The sequence below is a fragment of the Rana temporaria genome, chromosome 3 (assembly GCF_905171775.1).
Source record: "Rana temporaria chromosome 3, aRanTem1.1, whole genome shotgun sequence".
Lineage (NCBI taxonomy): Eukaryota > Metazoa > Chordata > Amphibia > Anura > Ranidae > Rana > Rana temporaria.
The window spans coordinates 372,304,105-372,322,082 of NC_053491.1; the positions used below are offsets into that span (position 1 = coordinate 372,304,105).

Consider the following 17,978-nt stretch of genomic DNA (forward strand, 5'->3'; position numbering starts at 1 on the left):
TTATGGGGAGCAGTGTGTGTTACAGAGGGATGCATTGTCTGTGTATATTATGGGGAGCAGTGTGTGTATTATGGGGAGCAGTGTGTGTTACAGAGGGATGCATTGTCTGTGTATATTACGGGGAGCAGTGTGTGTTACAGAGGGATGCATTGTCTGTGTATATTATGGGGAGCAGTGTGTGTATTATGGGGAGCAGTGTGTGTTACAGAGGGATGCATTGTCTGTGTATATTATGGGGAGCAGTGTGTGTATATTATGGGGAGCAGTGTGTGTATATTATGGAGAGCAGTGTGTGTTACAGAGGGATGCATTGTCTGTGTATATTATGGGGAGCAGTGTGTGTATTATGGGGAGCAGTGTGTGTTACAGAGGGATGCATTGTCTGTGTATATTATGGGGAGCAATGTGTGTATATTATGGGGATCAGTGTGTGTTACAGAGGGATGCATTGTCTGTGTATATTATGGGGAGCAGTGTGTGTATTATGGGGAGCAGTGTGTGTTACAGAGGGATGCATTGTCTGTGTATATTATGGGGAGCAGTGTGTGTATTATGGGGAGCAGTGTGTGTTACAGAGGGATGCATTGTCTGTGTATATTATGGGGAGCAGTGTGTGTATATTATGGGGAGCAGTGTGTTGCTCAGAAATCTGCAGGTTCTGGTTATTCTGTACTGTACATACACATTAAATCTACACACAATGGCATCTGGAGAACTGTTTTGGGTCTGTGAATAGGGTGAGACTCTGTCCTCATTGTAGAGAATGTTCTGCTCTTTCCCGGGGGCCATTTACAAAGTAAATAATGGCAGCAATGGAACAATTCTCTATTGTTCTGATTTGTATTACAAGGGATTATCCGTGTGCAGTAGTGTGTGGGGATGATTATTTTACATATCCCAGAAGAGGGGAGTACTATGTTGTTATGTCTCCTGTTCAGTATATAATTTCTCTGACATATCCCGGAATAACATGTTGTAAGTAGCCTCGTCTCATGTTCAATGTACCGCATTGTATGTTATTAGTGGAGGTCATTCTCTGACATATCCTAGAATAATATTGTATGTAACTGAGCCCTGTGAGCGTTGTCTTTACCAGCAGTGCCAGTATGAAGAGGGTAGACTTTGCCATCTCTTCTTGTATCCAGGACAACCAAGTCTGTGCAGTGTGTGGGATGGCAGTGTGCATTATGCACAAAAATCACTGAGATACAGTCAGTCTTCCATATCCAGAAATTCCCATTAATACGCGATGCGGAGATGTAAGGCTTTCTGCTTGTTCTTGGTAAATATTTTGTTTGTGTTTTTGGAGTGTAATGATCTTTTTATATAAATCCTAGAGTGTGATTTGTGGGTGATGTGTGGAGGTGAGACGTCTGTACGTTTTTGATGGTTATTGGGAGTAAAGGTGCCAATAGACTACATGTCCTATGGCCAGTGGACCATGTCACTATTCACTTTAGCAGAAGTAGACATCGCCAACCAAGACTACTCATAGAATAGCAGTTTAGAACACCTTGTCCAATTGTTTTTGTTTTCCCTAGGATAAGCTGTTGCGATTTGGTGTCTGCATTGTACTTTCTACATCTTTCTTCATAGATTGTGCAGCTACAGATAAACCTGCAGTCTAATCACTCTTTAGTGCACAAAAAAACACAGTCACTTCAAGCGCTACGGGGTCTTCTAAAGTGAAGGGCAACAGGGACATCAGTATCCCAAGACTGGGTGGATGCCGCCTTCCTCAGATGGGGTAATCCGATGGAAACTACAAAATAGACAAAATGGAAGGCGCACACACCTAGTGCATAACCAATGACATTTTAATGAATGATCAAATCCATAAAAAGTGGGTACCCACAAAAATCAACTCTTAATCACACAGTGTAGAGACCTGTGCTAAATCATATTACTGGGTGAATCTGATGCGTTTTGGGGGCGCACCCCTTTCCTCAGAGCCTAGCTTTAGGTGTGCACGCTTTCCATTTTGTCTTTTTTGTAGTTTCCACTTTTTTGTGCAGCCTTTCTTAATCATGGAACCATGGTGATGCTCCAGAGGATGCTAGGGGTTCATTGAGAGAAGAGCTATGGCAGATTGATCTCCTGCCTACGCTGGCATCAATATAAGGAGTAACTTCTACATTTACCACCAATGTAGGGGGCACTACAGTTTTCATTGACTTGTTTTTTTTTTGCTGATGAATTTTATTTATGTCATGGTTATAAACTTTAAGGATCACTAAAGTAAATTTTTTTTTTTTTTTTTTAAATAACAAACATGTTATACTCCACTGTTCAGCTCGTTTTGCACAGAGTGGCCCAAAAACCTGTTCTTCTGGGGTCCCAAGGCAGCTGTCTCATCTCCCCCCTGCAAGGACTCAACACCTTCATGCGAGCTCTCGTGGTGTTGAGTTCTTGCGGGCGCGCTCCCATGATACAGCCGGCGGCCATAGCTGCCAACTGTATCACTCGGCCCCGCCCCTCGGTGCGCCTCGTCATTGGATGTGATTGACAGCTGCGCTGCTTTCAATCAACCAATGAATGAGCCAGAAAGATGGCCGAGAAGCCTGCGCATTCATGGTGCGGGACTTTTCGAGGGGTCAGGTAAGTAAAGGGGGGATTCGGGGGGCCTCTAATCCGCAGATGTTTTTTCACCTTAACGCATAGAATGCATTTAAGGAACACTAATGCCGCATACACACCATCACTTTATGTGATGGGAAAAAAACGAAATTTTCTGTGAAGTAAAAAACGACGTTTTTGAAACTTCAATTTTCAAAGACGAAGTTGCCTACACACCATCGTTTTTTCACAATGCTCTAGCAAAGCGAGGTTACGTTCACCACTTTTTTCCATTGAAGCTCGCTTCATAACTAGCTTCTGGGCATGCGCGGGTGTAAAAACGTTGTTTTAAACGTCGTTTTTTGCTGCACGCGGTCAATTTCTGTGAAGTGAAAAACGACACATAAAATTGAAGCATGCTTCAATTTTTTTTTGTCGTTTTTCACAAGACATAAAACTACGTTTTCCCCCACACACGGTCATTTAAAGTGACGTTTTTAAAAACGTCGTTTTTTTTCATCACATAAAGTGATGGTGTGTACGTGGCATTAAGCTTTGTTTTAAAAAATAAATAAAAAAAATAACAAACATGTTATACTTACCTCCACTGTGCAGCTCATTTTGCACAGAGTGGCCCCGAACCTGGTCTTCTGGGGTCCCTCGGTGGATGTCTCGGCTCCCCCCCCTGCAAGAACTTTCCACCTTCATGCAAACGAGCTTGCATGGTGGAAAGTCCTTGCGGGCGCGCTTCTGCCATACAGCTCACTGTATCACTCGGCCCCGTCCCTCGGCGCGCCGTGTCATTGGATATGATTGACAGCAGCGCTAGCCAATGGCTGCGCTGCTTTCAATCAACAAATGAATGAGCCGAGAAGCCGGCCCAGAAACCTGCGCGTTCACGGCACGGGACTTTTCAAGGGGTCAGGTTAGTAAAGGGGGGCTCGGGGGCGGAGGGGATGCACTAATGCTCGGATGTTTTTTCACCTTATGCATAGAATGCATTAAGGTGAAAAAACATTTTACCTTTACAACCCCTTTAACCACATAGTTTACTAAAAGTCTCTACACCATGCTGATCAAGCTAATGTACCATGAGATTTTTAGTAGGGGTTCCCTGAGACCTAAAAACAGTTTCAAGCGTTTCTCCTTGGTCTAGTGCCAGCTAAGGGGTAGAAGGTGCTGAAGTGTTGGGTCTTTGGGTCTGCTTTGAGGAGAGCACTAAACAAGCATATTACCCAATTGTTGTCATCATTGGTAAAAGTGGACCGTGTGCATGTAAAGTAACACTAGTGCATTGATGTTCTTCCCCCAAAATAAGTTACACTGCTCCTTACACTCACTTTGGCCTTTATGGTGAAAAGCTTAAAGCGGAGGTTCACCCGAAAATCAACTTTCTGTCACTAGATCCAGCATACATTTTTTTGTACTTATCGTTGTAGCCGTATTTCTTCTCCGGCTCCGAGCGGGGAATCCATCGGGGAATAGGCGTTCCTAAATCAAGCGCAGTTGATTGACGGGCTTGATAAGCGCGTCACGCCATCCGGAAATAGCCAACGTGATTCTCCGATGCTTACGGCGCCTGCGCCTGCCGTGTAGTCACATCGGCTATTTCCGGATGGTGTGACGCGCTATCCATGCCCATCTATCAACTGTGCTTTTTTTAGGAACGCCTATACCCGGAAGGATACGCCGCTCCGTGCAGGTGAAGAAATACAGCTAAAATGATAAGTACAAAAAAAATAAAAAAGAATCCAGCGTACTGCAGATGTCAGCAGTATGCTGGATCTAGTGACAGAAAGTTGATTATTGGGTGAACCACCGCTTTTAAGGAGAATATGCGAAGATGGAAATGGTGAAAATGATTTGTATGAGTAACATACTCTTCCGTCGTGAGGCTGTGGATTTTTTTATTAAACTTTAGCAGCTGGTTCATATCTCTGACATAAATTCCTTGTTATATTCTCTTGTTTTATATTCCCGATGTCATCATATCTCCTCTGCCCACCCATTCCTTTGACAAGAATGGCAACAAGCCCTGGTCACTTCCTCCCTGTATGTGAAGGGTCCACTCGGGGCATTTATTCCCCTTTTTTGTGCACTGTTTTTATAATTGTTTTGAACCCTTTTCTAGTACCGTGTTTCCCCCAAAAATAAGCCTAGGTCTTATAATAATTTTGACAACAAAAGACGCAGTAGGGCTTATATTCGGGGTAGGTCTTACCATGTAATGTGCTTTCTTCTCTCTTCCTGCCTGACAGGAATCCCAGTGTGAACTGAGTTAAAATGTTTGTAAAATCCTATAATTTAATTTACTATATTACAGTAGTATATGATGTACAATGTGTGTGTTTCTGTAATATAATTGTGCCAAATACCTTCATTATGGCGCCGATCTGCGCTTCTGTGACCCGCTGGAGTTCTCTTCCCCACAATTATATTACAGAAACGCATACGTTGTACATTATATTTTACTGTAATAGAGTGGATTATAGGATTTTACAAGCATTTTAAACTAGGGCTTATTTTCAGGGTAGGGCTTATATTGCAGCCCTCCTGAAAAATAACGCTTGGTCTTATTTTCAGGGTAGGTCTTATTTTCGGGAAAACGTGGTAGCATGCAAAACCAATCCAGGTTGACAGGCATGTGTCCTGTATGATCCTACAGATTTAGTGGGTGATTTCGATATTTAGATATTTCCAGGTGGGTTGACCTCATCCTTTGCATATCTCCCAGGTTGGTGTGTTAATCTAAATGTTTCTAATTGGATGGTGGGTCTTATTGTATATCTGAGAAGGGGGGGTGGGTACATGTATAAATCGATATGTTTCTAGGTGCGTGGGTCTCTTTCTTTTATCTAGATCAGGGATCTCCAAACTATTGCCTGGGGGCCAAATGTGGCCCTCTGCATGATTTAATGTGCCCACCTAGGGTCAGTTGCATCTTACACAGGTTACACACAGGTCTTCAGGTCAGGCTATCTCTCCCGTTTCTCCCCATCTTTCATAGCCCCCCCCCCCCCCCCCCAGTCTTCATCACTGATTCCCCAGACTGGCTGTCATTTTACTGTTGTTGGTTGCTTGGACTGGTGAGGCGTGCAACTTCATTAATTCGTATAATTTTGTGTCCTGCAAGTATTTGTAAAAAAATACAATGTGGCCCTAAAACTGAAATGTTTGAAGACCATTGATCTAAATCAGCCTTTCTCAACCAGTGTGCCACGGCACACTGGTGTGCCGTCAGAGGTTCTCAGGTGTGCCGCGGGGTCAGTGGAGAGAAGGCTGTCATATGAGCCCGATCGCCTGCCGAACTGTGAGAAGCTTTGCCGGCTTCAAAAGTGAAAGTAAAGTGCAGATGAGTGTGCTGTGCTCTCTGCTTCCCCCTGGAGTGCAGTACTCGGCTGAATGAGGAATCTGGAAAGGTACTGAGCTAGAAGCTAGATTGATTTTAAAATGGCTTTATACATGTGTCTGTGTGTGCACATGTGACTGTATGTATGTGTGTGTGTGTGCACATGTGACTGTCTGTATGTCTGTGTGTGTGTGTACACATGTGTCTGTATGTGTATGTATGTATGTATGTATGCGTGTGTAAGCATGTGTCTGTATGTATGTGTGTGTGTTACTTTCCTGTAGCATCAGAATGGCTTTTGTAGGGCTTGTTTGATAGCAGCAAGGACTACTGCTCCTCTGAAAAGCAATCCATACACAGATCGCTTTTCAGAGGCATTTAAAAGGGTAAAGAGGCATTATGTTGCCTCTTTACCACCTGTTTTAAGCCCGTAAATGCAACATCACTACACCGCAACCGTGCAATGCACACAGTTGTGGGGTATTTGCAGTGCAGCCCCATTCACACTCGGTATACCTCCAGTTGCAGCCACAGCATGTGAACACCCCAAGCCGCTGCCTCTGCAGCTAAAGGTGGAGAAGTATGACATGTGAACAAGCCCTTGGTTCACATCTGTGTAGCTGCATGTAGGGCAGCCCATTAATTTAAATGGGCTTCCGTACCCACAAAAATGCAGGAAAACAAGTCCCCAACTTTTTTATTTTTTTATTGCACTGCAACAAAAGCACCCCACGTTTTCCAATGTGGGGGGGTACCAAATTGGTACCCCTAAAGAGCAGAGCATTTGTCTGTGTGTCGGGAATCATCGCGATTTTGCACGTGTTCTGCAACACACCGTAATGTGAACCAAGCCTTGGACTGGGGTGCCTTAGGACTGAAAATACTTTTTAAGGACGCCCCTACTGGAAAAAGGTTGACAAACACTGATCTAAATGTTGCCAGGTTGGTTCTGAGGTAGATTTTTGTATATTAATTTAGGTATTTCCTGGTTGGTGGTTGTAGGTTTTCTTATTTTTATGTAAAAAATGTTACATTGGTGAGTCTCTTATATTAATTTCAACATTTCCAGTTGGTTGATGTGTGGTCTCCTATATGAATAAGGTATTATAGCTGGGTGAATGGCGACTGCACAGTACTTTAAGAAGCTTTAAATCATTAGTGCTCATCCAACAGCTGACTTGGCAGCCACTAGATCTGAAACACCTTCACGTGAACTCTGAAATCTTCTTAATGCTACATTAGAGCGTTCAATATGTTCCCCACAATGACGCTTTCCCCGCTGCCTGATCAACTTTTTTTGATCATTTTGCAATCCTCTGAAATGAACACTATGATTGATTGTTTTTCTTCTGTGCTTCTGGCCAACACTGTGCTATTGATAAAAGTTTTTTTTTTCCATTCTTTTGCCTTTAGAAACCTTGAATTGTAGCTGTCACTAATCTTCAAATAATTTGAAAATGTTGCAAACACCTCTAGGAAAATCAACCATATTGCACATCTTTTTGCCCACCAAACCTTCAGTTGCAACACCAACAACCAAATTTGACAGAACAGGACCTGGTACCGAGCCATGTGGTACACCACTAGTGACTGGGCTCTGTTCAAAATGAAACCCAAAAGCAAACATTCATTATTGCGATGGCTGCATTTTGTTTTTCTTTTTTAGGTTTTCCTTCTTCTTTTCATCTGGTGATCTGCACAGTAAGTCTGTCTTTCAAAATAACAAGCTCTCCTTGCAAATGTATCAGTAGCAAGGATGGGACAAACCATTTAAGGCCCCTTTCACACGGGCGGATGGATTTGTTCCACCTGTCAGATTTTTAGGCGGACCTAATCAGACCCTCCATTGCCTTGAGTGGCGGGTGTCATCCGATCCTGTCAGCTAAAAACAGACAGATGGGGTCTGTTCCCCCATCCGTCTATTGGATCGTATGACAGTCGGATGTAAACAGACAGGAGGTCCGTTTTTATATACAACCGCCCATAGAGGAAAGTGTACATTCTGCATAAGCGGAGCAGACACAGACCTCTTATCCACCTGCTGGGGATCAGCAGAGAGATCCCAAACTGAGCAGGCAGACTACGGCATCGGTGTAACGGTGCCCTAACACTGACAGGAATGCATACGATGATCAGCTTTTATTTTTTTATGTAAATTCCCAAAAAATGTATTTATCCCAAAAATAAAAATAACTGTTTGCTGTAATTGCTTATAAAGTGTGAGCTGCTGGAGTTCAGCTTCAATTTGTTGGTGTATTTAAATCTGCTAGTACATCTAACGCTTCCCTCACCCCTGACTGACAATGCTTCTGTCCAAAGGTGCCCCCTGTGCTCCTTTTATCCAAAGTGTTATTAGCCAGATCATAGTGTAAACAAAACAAAACAAAAAGTGGCCAAACGGTACACTCCTCATCATTTTGTATTGGCTATATACAGGGAACACAGTACATTAAATGCTTTACTGGCCTGATCACCAGGTAAAAACAGAAAGGAAAAGTTTAAGAAAAACAAAAAAAAAAAAAACGAATGCAGCCACCACATCTAATGAGCTGCAACAAAAGACTTTTTGGGATTTTGGATTTTTTTGTATCGAATTAACAAACGCATTTGCATCCACACTTTCTGTTCTTTAGTCAACTCTGTTGAACTACTGATTTCCATGTCAGAGAGCTTAAAATCACTGAAGTTGAAGTCCATTAATTTAAGTGAAAGTGCAGATGGCATGACGGCTCCTTCTCAAGGACAAGAAACATCAATTAGCTGGAGGCACATCAGAATTATAGGTGATCTCTATGCAAAAAGTAATAGGAAAATAGCTAGGAGATTCTGCTACTGACCTCTGAATCCACTGCAAAATACATACATCACTGTATAATTACTGCTATGAATAAGCTGATTTTTTTAATGGAAAACCCTGCGCTATTGTTCATTGCAGACACTGACCACTAATGCGCAGATCAGCGCGGCAGCCATTGGCTGCTGAACCATCCCAGTTTTGGTAAAGCTTAAAGGGGTGTTCCAGCCTTTTTTTAAGTTTATTAAAAGTCAGCAGCTACAAAAAGTGTAGCTGCTGGCTTTTAATAAACAGACACTTACCTGCTCCATGGTTCCAGCGACGCACCGGCTGGGGCTCTGCTCCTCGCCCCCCCTCGCCGGCCGGCGTCTTCATTCCTAGTGTGGGCACCCGGCAGTGACAGCTTTCGGCTTCACGGCCGGGCACCCACTGCGCATGCGCGAGCGGCGCCGTCCGATTGGACAGGCACTCGCCAACAGGGAGGGGCTGCAATAAGGCAATTAAGCTAATCGCCTTACCAGCCCCTCGGCGGAAGAAGGAAGTGGGACAGGAAGTCCCACTCCTCCTGACCCCCCCCAAAAAAATGACATGCCAAATGTGGCATGTAAGGGGGTTAGGAGTGGATTAAGCGGAAGTTCCATTTTTAGGTGGAACTCTGCTTTAAGTCTTCTACTGATTAATAATGCTGGTGGGTTATTGTTATTACCACTGTCTGACCATTTAGGGGGTAATATTACAGCCACTTATACCAGTTCTGGGGGTTATTATTGCTGTCAGTGACAGCAGTGCTGGGGCTTATTTTACTCCCACACTACAAGCCATACACCATGAAGCAACAAACACCCACTTTATTGGCCATGCCTCCATGTGTCCAGCGGGTGTCCAGCGGTTGGTACACTATGTGTGCATCTTTTTTCTTGATAACCATGAGGCATCCCTCATTTTTTAAATGATATAACTGTGCAGGAGATAGCATGCATGTTGGGCGGATTGATATACCAAGTTTAGCCTATGTTAGAGCTGCACGATTCTGGCTAAAATGAGAATCACAATTTCTTTGCTTAGAAGATAGATTACGGTTCTCGTGGCGTAGCATCATCTTTCACATTAAAACCAAAAAATGCATTTGAAAGACTGCTGGGCAAATACAGTGTGACATAAAATATTGCAGGAATTGCCATTTTATTCCATAGGGTCTCTGCTAAAATATATATAATGTTTGGGGGTTCCAAGGAATTTTCTAGCAAAAAATATTGATTTTTTAACTTGAATAACAAGTGTCAGAAAAAGATTTGGACTTTAAGTGATTAAACTTCCTGCATTTACACACAGAAGTTTGCTCTAAGAAGGAAGTTGGTTACAATGTTTCATGTTGTTACAAACTTGGCAGACTGCCGATTTTTTTTTTCTTTACACACACAGAAGTTCATCCCTTTTGATCCAAGAAGGAAGCTTCATTACAATGTTTTCTGTTAAAAACTTGGCAGACTGCCCGGATATTTTCTTTTGACAGCTGAGTGAACAGATAAAGTCTCTCACCACTTGTTCTGTGAAAGAATCGGCAAACTCTGTATTGGAGATCGTCAGGGGGGTTGAATTGAGATCATGTTTTTTTTTTAATGATTAATTGTGCAGCTCTGGGGGACATAAAAGTTGCAACCGTACTGCTTTTACCACCATTATGCATGATGTTTAAATTCATGATAAATACTGAAAATGATTTTGATGTATTAAAGTGATACTAAACACACACTGTTTAATTTACATTGTCCCTAGTAATTATTTTTAATTAAAAGAAAATCAAAGTACCTTTTTCCTAATTGATGTACAGCTGTCACATGACCCAGATATTTCCCAGCCTGTCTGCAGGGAAACGTAAGCAGGAGGAGCTTCTAGTCCTTCTGCTTGTCATATATCCAAAATAAAAATAAAAAACAGCCTTTGGAATACTGAATAAAACTAAAAGAATAATATCAATAAACTGTTTTAAATTGGTGTAGCAAAATATCTGACCTCTTCCAGTCTAATGAGACCCTTCAAGGCCAAAGATAGCTGAAATCCTTCAATATGTGGTGAGTTGTGAGGCATAGTGGGTGCAAAGGTGGTAAATGTCATTGGGTGCCAGACACTACTTTGTTGTAAAAGAGGTTTTATTTCTTTGACAGTCTTTTTTTTATATTTTGTAAGGGAAAGAAGGTTAGGGCCAGGACACCCTTAAGTAGTTGCAATCTCAAATGGCAGACTCCGAGACTTCAACAGAAGGACAGCCGTACAGGGAAAGGCCCCAGCAAGGTGCCACTAATGCATGTGCAGAATTGCTGTCTCCTATGGCAACAGTACTTAAACAGTTCCTAACTCAAAGTAACAGTTCTCTCTGCTGTGTACTACAACTTCTTGTAGCTCTTCAGCCCCTTGAGCTCCTGCTCTCTCACTGGACCCTCTGATTCACTGACTCTGAATCCCGTGAGCTCATCAAGGCTTTTGCAGTGGTATTTCTCTCAAGCGTCAACCACGCTTCCCTGCTGGGTCCCCAGCTTGGCACTTTGGATACCTTCAAGCTTCACCCCTGCTGCCTGGCTTGGCACACAAGGTTGCTCTTCAAGCGTTGGCTCCGCTGGTTGGGTACCTGACTTGATTACCACCTGAAGTTTCCCGATTCTCCACCATGCCTGTTCGGTGAGAATAATGTTCCGTTACTTCAGTTACTCACTGTGGTCCCTTAGTGGCGACCGCTTCCCTTCTTCTACCTCCGACCACGACAGGTTTTCCGGCTGGCATAACTGGCACTTTTGGTTGGACTGCAAGCCACAGTCCCAACCCTGCGCTGCCCTGCTACTCCTTCACAAAGCCTGATGCCCCCTGGGATAGGCCCAATCTCTGGCCTAGCAGCCTGGGGCAGATGACACAAATCCACCCAGACAGCAGTCTGGGTGGCACACAAGAACCTGGATCACCTGACCTCACCCGATTTTTTTTCTTCTACTATATATATATATATATATATATATATATATATATATATATATATATATATATATATATATATATATATATATATATATATATACTGTCCCAGCAGGCCAAGGGATTCAACAAAATCCCTGCTCATTGGCTGAGATACCCATAACCTGACCGAGAAGCTCCCTGACTAAACCCCAGGGCGCTAAATCGGCATACAAATATATATTTGAAATCAAATCATTATTTTGTGGCAATAACATGATGTGGATGGATCTGCCAGTCACAGGCTGTGTCATGCCCTTCCAGCCTCTGTCTTAGAATAAGAGTGAGGTGAAGGTGAATCCACCATTAATCTAAATATAATATCAACTCCCCCCCCTCATCCCCCATTGTGTTAAGTGTGCATGGAGGAAGGAGGGAGTGGGCTGTCATTTACCTCTGTGTATACGCCTACATGTGTGACTCTATAGTTACATGGGTTGCTCAGATGTGATAGCGAGGAAATGCTCAGCATAGAAACTCACTGAAAACTGAGCATGTACAGGGTTGCCACCACAGCTGCAAAATCCCTAGCTGAATTAGGGACATGAACAGAAGTTGGAGATAGATAGCAGCAGGATCATACGTGTATCCAGTTCAGATGTTTTAGTGCCTGCAGCCTGTCGGTCTGTGATCAGCTGGAATACACTGAGGCTGCACAGGGCCGAACTCTACACCAAGTAGAACTTTAGGCTGGGCTCACACTGTCTTCACATGCAGCTCACAGCAGGAGTCGGTACGTTACCGTTCACCGTATTCAGCCCAAATTTTTAGCTGAATCCGTGCTTGAAACAGACCAAAAAGACTCGCAGGGCTCCTGTGCAAATTCGCACCAGAGCTGCAGTGGAGATATGTGAACCGGCTCCATAGAGAGTCGGTCAAAATCTCCTGCTATTGCGAACTGGATGCGGAGAATTCGCAATAGTGTGAACCCAGCCTTGGGGTGCTATGTGTTCAGAGATGTACGTTCCTAAAACATATACAGCACTAATCATAAGTACCACTCAGTACTGTGTTAAGCATTGGCCAGCCACAGCATATTTCAGCCTGCTGTAGACTTTGATAGGCTGCAGGCAGCAAGGCTGCATGCTGCACCTGTGCCTCCTTGGCACATTAAAATGCCAGGTTTGGAGGCACAGGGACTAGATGCCATGTGTGCAAGCAGCCTTAAAGAGCAAAATCAAAAATTACTTGAGGGAAGAGACATTTAGAAAGAAACCCCCCCCCCCCCCTCCAAAATTCATGGCAACCTGGCTGGACAGGAAGGGAGGCAATGAGTATACATCCCCCTTCTGAACCATACCAGTTCACTTTGCCTAAATATAGGGGTGGCAACTTAGCAGGGCAGCAAAGCACTATGTCCCTGTGTTGAAGAGAAGAACCTCTTCCCCTTATCTCTGTCCAGGTGGACAAGGGGGCCTGTGGAAGTATCTGGAATCTGAAAGTCCCCTTTAAAGTGGCACTTAAGGCATTTTACAAAAAATTCAAGCAGGCAGAATATTTATCTCAGAAGAAACTGCGATATGTCAATGTCTCTATAACGCCATAACAATATGACCACCAATCATAACGCATCGAGGCACAAACTCCACTAGACCTCTGATGGCATGCTGTGGTATCTGGCACCACTTCATCAGTAGAAAATCTTTTAAGCCCTGTAATTTGCAAGGTGGGGCCCTCCATGGATTGGACTTTTTTTTTTTCTAGCACTTTTCAAAGATGCTCAATAGGATTGAGTGCTGGAGAATTTGGTGGCCTAGTCAACACCTTAAACTTGTTGTGTTCTTGTGTTCCTCAAACTATTCCTAAACTCCTCAGACCAGGCCACCCTCTTCCATTGCTCTGTAGCCCAGGTCTGATGCTCACATGCCCATTGTAGGCACTTTTGGCTGTGGACACAGGTCAGCATGGGCACTCTGTGGCTAAACCGCCCCATAGACAACAAACTACAATGCACTGTGTGTTTTGACACCTTTCTATGAAAACCAGCATTAACGTTTTCATCAGCAATTTGAGCTACAGTAGCTCCTCTATCAGACTACACAGGCCAGCCTTCACTCCTCATGTTCATCAGTGAGCCTTGGCCACCCATGACCCTGTCACTGGTTTGCTGTTTCTTCCTTCCTTCGACCTCATTTGGAAGGTCCTGACCACTGCAAACCGGGAACATCCAAAAAGAGCTGCAGTTTTGGAGCTGCTCTGACCCAGTCTTCTAGTCAATGAAATGTGCCATTGTCAAAGTCTTGCAAACCCTTTTGCTTACCCGTAATTGACATTGACAGATGACCTGAACATGATGACACATGCATGATGATCTAATCTTGCCTCTGGCAAACTCTTGCTGAAAATGACCGCAACCCAGCAGGGGTCTGAATGCCAACTATCCTCTTTGACCTCCCATCTTTTCACACCTACAGGACTTCTTCAGAACCCCTTCCATTCTCTAGAACTCCCTATCCCAACCTGTATGACTATCTTCTACTCTGCCTTTAAGAGATCCCTGAACACTCATACTTTTACTTTCTCCATCAGTTCGTCCCCACACAGTTCTTACCTTTTGTATCACTTGCCTTTTAGATTATAAGCTCTCTCCAGGCTTTCTTGTTTTGAGGCGTAGTGTAACTGCAGTCTCTTTATATTGTAAAGTGCTGCTATTGGTGTTGTATAAATCCTGTATTATAATAATGGTTTTGTATTCCTCTCTTTACAGAGTGCCTGTAAGTGGCGACTTATCTGCTGACTAATGCGAAAGGGAAAGACATGGGAGCCATAAGACTGTCCTGACGCAGGGGAAAAATAATTCTGCCATTCCATTGGATCATCAGAGTGTGTGAGCATTTCCAATCAAACTATGTCTGCAAAACCATAATCTCCACCAATACATATTCTAATTCCAAAGAGACCCTCCCTTTTTAACCTATACACAGTGGTCCTGACCTTCTTTTTTTTTTTTTTTTTTTTTTTTATTTACACACACAAGTTTATTCCTTTGCTCTAAGATGGAAACAGATACAATGTTTCCTGTTAAAAACTTGGCAGACTGCCTGGATATTTTCTTTTGACAGCTGATAAGTCTCTCCACTTGTAATATTAACCACTTAAGGACCGGACCAATACGCTGTCTAAAGACCCAAGGTGTTTTTACAATTTGGCAATGCGCTGCTTTAACTGGTAATTGCGCGGTCATGCAATGTTGTACCGAAACGAAACTTGCGTCCTTTTCTTCCCACAAATAGAGCTTTATTTTGATGGTATTTGATCGCCTCTGCGATTTTTATTTTTTGCGATATAAACGCAAAAAGACCGTAAATTTTGAAAAAAAATGATTTTTCTTATAACAAAAAGTAAAAAAAATCGAATAAACTAAATTTTAGTCAAACATTTAGGCCAAAATGTATTCAGCCACATGTCTTTAGTAAAAAAAAAACGCAATAAGCGTATATTTATTGGTTTTCGCAAAAGTTATAGCGTCTACAAACTAGGGTACATTTTCTGGAATTTACACAGCTTTTATTTTATGACTGCCTATCTCATTTCTTGAGGTGCTAAAATGGCAGGGCAGTACAAAACCCCCCCAAATGACCCCATTTTGGAAAGTAGACACCCCAAGGAAACTGCTGAGAGGCATGTTGAGTCCATTGAATATTTAATTTTTTTGTCCCAAGTGATTGAATAATGACGAAAAAAAATGTTTACAAAAAGTTGTCACTAAATGATATATTTCTCACACATGCCATGGTTATATGTGGAATTGCACCCCAAAATACATTCTGCTGCTTCTCCTGAGTACGGGGATACCACATGTGTGGGACTTTTTGGGAGCCTAGCCGCATACGGGGCCCCAAAACCCAAGCACCGCCTTCAGCATTTCTAAGGGCACAAATTTTTGATTTCACTCCTCACTACCTATCAAGGTTTCGAAGGCCATAAAATGCCAAAATAGCAAAAAAAAAACCCAAATGACCCCATTTTGGAAAGTAGACACCCTAAGCTATTTGCTGAGAGGCATGTCGAGTCCATGGAATATTTTATATTTTGACACAAGTTGCGGGAATATGACAAACTGATTTTTTTTTGCACAAAGTTGTCACTAAATGATATATTGCTCACACATGCCATAGTTATATGTGGAATTGCACCCCAAAATACATTCTGCTGCTTCTCCCGAGTACGGGGATACCACATATGTGGGACTTTTTGTGAGCCTAGCCGCGTACGGGACCCCGAAAACCAAGCACCGCCTTCAGGATTTCTAAGGGCATAAATTTTTGATTTCACTCCTCACTACCTATCACAGTTTCGAAGGCAATAAAATGCCAAAACAGCACAAAACCCCCCCAAATGACCCCATTTTGGAAAGTAGACACCCCAAGCTATTTGCTGAGAGGGATGTTGAGTCCATGGAATATTTAATTTTTTTGCCCCAAGTCACTGAATAATGACCAAAAAAAATAAATTACAAAACGTTGTCACTAAATGATATATTTCTCACACATGCCACGGTTATATGTGGAATTGCACCCCAAAATACATTCTGCTGCTTCTCCTGAGTACGGGGATACCACATGTGTGGGACTTTTTGGGAGCCTAGCCGCGTACGGGGCCCCGAAAACCAAGCACTGCCTTCAAGATTTGTGTGAGTGAAATCAAAAATTTATGTCCTTAGAAATCTTGAAGGCGGTGCTTGGTTTTCGGGGTCTCATACGCGGCTAGGCTCCCAAAAAGTCCCACACATGTGGTATCCCCGTACTCAGGAGAAGCAGCAGAATGTATTTTGGGGTGCAATTCCACATATAACCATGGCATGTGTGAGAAATATATCATTTAGTGATAATGTTTTGTACATTTTTTTATTAAAAATTTTTTTGGTCATGATTCAATCACTTGGGGCAAAAAAATTAAATATTCCATGGACTCAACATGCCTCTCAGCAAATAGCTTGGGGTGTCTACTTTCCAAAATGGGGTCATTTGGGGGGTTTTTGTGCTATTTTGGCATTTTATGGCCTTCGAAACTGTGATAGGTAGTGAGGAGTGAAATCAAAAATTTATGCCCTTAGAAATGCTGAAGGCGGTGCTTGGTTTTCGGGGTCCCGTACGCGGCTAGGCTCCCAAAAAGTCCCAAACATGTGGTATCCCCGTACTCAGGAGAAGCAGCAGAATGTATTTTAGGGTGCAACTCCACATATAACCATGGCATGTGTGAGCAATATATCATTTAGTGACAAATTTTTTTTTTTTTTTTTTCTCATTATTCAATCACTTTGGACAAAAAAAAAAAAAATCAATGGACTCAACATGCCTCTCAGCAGTTTCCTTGGGGTGTCTTCTTTCCAAAATGGGGTCATTTGGGTTTTTTTTTGTGCTATTTTGGCATTTTATGGCCTTCGAAACTGTGATAGGTAGTGAGGAGTGAAATCAAAAATTTACACCCTTAGAAAGCCTGAAGGCGGTGATTGGTTTTTGGGGTCCCGTACGCGGCTAGGCTCCCAAAAAGTCTCACACATGTGGTATCCCCGTACTCAGGAGAAGCAGCAGAATGCATTTTGGGGTGTAATTCCACATATGCCCATGGCATGTTTGAGCAATATATCATTTAGTGACAACTTTGCGCAAAAAAAAATATATATATATATATATATATATATTTATATTTCCCGCAACTTGGGTCAAAATCTAAAATATTCCATGGACTTAAGATGCCTCTCAGCAAATAGCTTGGGGTGTCTACTTTCCAAAATGGGGTCATTTGGGGGGGTTTTCAATTGTCCTGGCATTTTATGCACAACAATTAGAAGCTTATGTCACACATCACCCACTCTTCTAACCACTTGAAGAAAAAGCCCTTTCTGACACTGTTTGTTTACATAAAAACATATTATTTTTTTGCAAGAAAGTAAAGTTGAACCCCCAAACATTATATATTTTTTTAAAGCAAAGGCCCTACAGATTAAAATGGTGGGTGTTGCAAATTTTTTTTCCACACAATATTTGCGCAGCGTTTTTTCAAACGCATTTTTTGGGGAAAAAATACACTTTTTTTTATTTTAAAGCACTAAAACACACTATATTGCCCAAATTATTGATGAAATAAAAATTATGATCTTAGGCCGAGTACATGGATACCAAACACGACATACTTTAAAATTGCGCACAAACGCGCAGTGGCGACAAACTACATACATTTTTAAAAGCCTTTAAAAGCCTTTACAGGTTACCACATTAGATTTACAGAGTAGGTCTACTGCTAAAATGACTGCCCTCGATCTGCCCTTCGCGG

At 42.6% G+C, this 17,978-nt stretch overlaps 1 protein-coding gene across 18 annotated transcripts in view; it reads left to right on the forward strand.

The window, feature by feature from the left end:
• EPS8 (epidermal growth factor receptor pathway substrate 8) overlaps positions 1-17,978 on the forward strand; it is a 134,276-nt gene that overhangs the window by 43,642 nt on the left and 72,656 nt on the right. For 15 of the 18 annotated variants that reach the window (XM_040345508.1, XM_040345506.1, XM_040345509.1 and 12 more), the window contains exon 2: positions 14,410-14,529. The gene's annotated coding sequence lies outside the window, so the exon portion shown is untranslated. Of the gene's footprint in view, positions 1-897; positions 976-1,179; positions 1,283-14,409; positions 14,530-17,978 lie in introns of those variants that run through there. The other 3 variants (XM_040345510.1, XM_040345505.1, XM_040345511.1) reach the window with 3 other exon arrangements.